The 2,500-nt window shown below is 58.1% G+C and overlaps 1 non-coding gene across 1 annotated transcript; it reads left to right on the top strand.

The window, feature by feature from the left end:
* The first annotated feature begins 1,936 nt into the window (after nucleotides 1-1,936).
* LOC124296370 lies at nucleotides 1,937-2,091 on the top strand. The gene has a single exon (XR_006906189.1). It is a non-coding gene; the product is annotated as a 5.8S ribosomal RNA (ribosomal RNA).
* The last annotated feature ends 409 nt before the right edge of the window (nucleotides 2,092-2,500 follow it).

The raw sequence follows: 2,500 nt of genomic DNA on the forward strand, positions 1-2,500 counted from the left end.
AGAGTGCTTAAAGCAGGCTATTTTCGCCTGAATACTGTGTGCATGGAATAATGGAATAGGACCTCGGTTCTATTTTGTTGGTTTTCGGAACCCCGAGGTAATGATTAATAGGGACAGATGGGGGCATTCGTATTGCGACGTTAGAGGTGAAATTCTTGGATCGTCGCAAGACGGACAGAAGCGAAAGCATTTGCCAAAAATGTTTTCTTTAATCAAGAACGAAAGTTAGAGGTTCGAAGGCGATCAGATACCGCCCTAGTTCTAACCATAAACGATGCCAGCTAGCGATCCGCCGAAGTTCCTCCGATGACTCGGCGGGCAGCTTCCGGGAAACCAAAGCTTTTGGGTTCCGGGGGAAGTATGGTTGCAAAGCTGAAACTTAAAGGAATTGACGGAAGGGCACCACCAGGAGTGGAGCCTGCGGCTTAATTTGACTCAACACGGGAAACCTCACCAGGCCCGGACACCGGAAGGATTGACAGATTGAGAGCTCTTTCTTGATTCGGTGGGTGGTGGTGCATGGCCGTTCTTAGTTGGGTGGAGCGATTTGTCTGGTTAATTCCGATAACGAACGAGACTCTAGCCTGCTAAATAGGCGTACCTTCCGGTATCTCGAAGGCCCCCGGCCTCGGTCGGGCGGTTTTTACTACCGGCGTACAAATAAATCTTCTTAGAGGGACAGGCGGCTTCTAGCCGCACGAGATTGAGCAATAACAGGTCTGTGATGCCCTTAGATGTTCTGGGCCGCACGCGCGCTACACTGAAGGAATCAGCGTGGTCTTCCCTGGCCGAAAGGCCCGGGTAACCCGCTGAACCTCCTTCGTGCTAGGGATTGGGGCTTGCAATTATTCCCCATGAACGAGGAATTCCCAGTAAGCGCGAGTCATAAGCTCGCGTTGATTACGTCCCTGCCCTTTGTACACACCGCCCGTCGCTACTACCGATTGAATGATTTAGTGAGGTCTTCGGACTGGTACGCGGCAATGTCTCGGCATTGCCGATGTTGCCGGGAAGATGACCAAACTTGATCATTTAGAGGAAGTAAAAGTCGTAACAAGGTTTCCGTAGGTGAACCTGCGGAAGGATCATTAACGTTTCGTACTGCCGAAGCAGCGACTCGTGAGCGCGCGGGGCTGTCTCGCCGCGAGAGCGGCGTGTCCACGCCCACGTGTCGCGAACAAAATTTCAAAAAAGTTTGAACGACGTAACGGTCGGGCCCGGTTGCCGCGGCGCGCAACACAATCGTCGTGACAACGAACGCGGTGCTGACGCCGGATCCGATGGGTCCGGCGTTCGCCGCGGTCCGCGACGAGCGCAGTCGCCGGCTAAAACCGCCCGACGACCGACTCGCGCCGAGGCGTCGACCCGTCGCTCCGCGTCCAGCGCGGAGCAGCGGCGGGTCGTTCGCGCCTCCGGCCGACTCGGTGCCGAGAGGGGACCGCTCCGCGGTCCGCCTCGACTCGTTCGACCCGGTCAGGTCGTACGAGGGAGACGTGCGAAGCTGGTCTCAGCGCTTCTTCGCGGGCAGCCTGTCTGCGCCCGGGTGTCCTCGGTGCAACGCCGTTACACCCCGGACGCAGGCCGCGAACGCGGTAGGCTTCGGAGAGAATTTTCGCCCGTACGAGGAAGCTCGCGTCAGCGTCGAGGGCAGCGATGCCCGGGACTCGCTGACGCGGCCCACTGCCGTCCGCCGTCAATCGTTTGCATTGCGAGCCGATCGGGTCCGGCGCCGGTCAATTCCGGCAGACGACCCGTGAACCTCGAGGCGACGTCGGCTCTTGAACTATCGCACGAAAGAAATTTGACGCGCGGCGCGCGTTCCTTCCCGCGCGCAACCGCGCAAGGGCTGACGCACGCGGCGCCGCGCTCACGACCACAGAAAGCCGGTAACAACCGTAATTTTAGCATTTTTTAATGCAAAATTCACATATATGATTACCCTGAACGGTGGATCACTTGGCTCGTGGGTCGATGAAGAACGCAGCTAATTGCGCGTCAACTTGTGAACTGCAGGACACATGAACATCGACATTTCGAACGCACATTGCGGTCCACGGATACAATTCCCGGACCACGCCTGGCTGAGGGTCGTTTAACAACGACAGACTGCTCCGTAGGCAACGGTGCTGCGAAAACCCCCGACCCGGGGGAACACAGCGCACCGTGCCTTCGCGAGCGAATGACTGGGCGTTCGCGGCCTCAAACAAAGGTCGCGTCGCCTCAAACGAACACGTATGTCACGGTCACGACGCGTCGCCGCAGATCGCGGGGTCGAGCTGTCGCTGCCGTTCGTCACGTTCCGGTGCTAGCGATAGTCGAGAGAACGAACGAATTCGGCACGGCGACACACAGACCGCGCGCGGTCGGTTCGCCGCTCATGTGATGAAGTTCCGTCCACGCTTCGCCGCGGGGGGCTCTCGGGTCTCCCGTACGGCGGGCGTGGTTTACGGTCGTTTCCGTGGCTCGAACGTACGAAAGAATACGTTGTGTCCTCGTCCGT

The sequence above is a fragment of the Neodiprion lecontei genome, unplaced genomic scaffold, assembly GCF_021901455.1.
Source record: "Neodiprion lecontei isolate iyNeoLeco1 unplaced genomic scaffold, iyNeoLeco1.1 ptg000148l, whole genome shotgun sequence".
Taxonomy (NCBI): domain Eukaryota; kingdom Metazoa; phylum Arthropoda; class Insecta; order Hymenoptera; family Diprionidae; genus Neodiprion; species Neodiprion lecontei.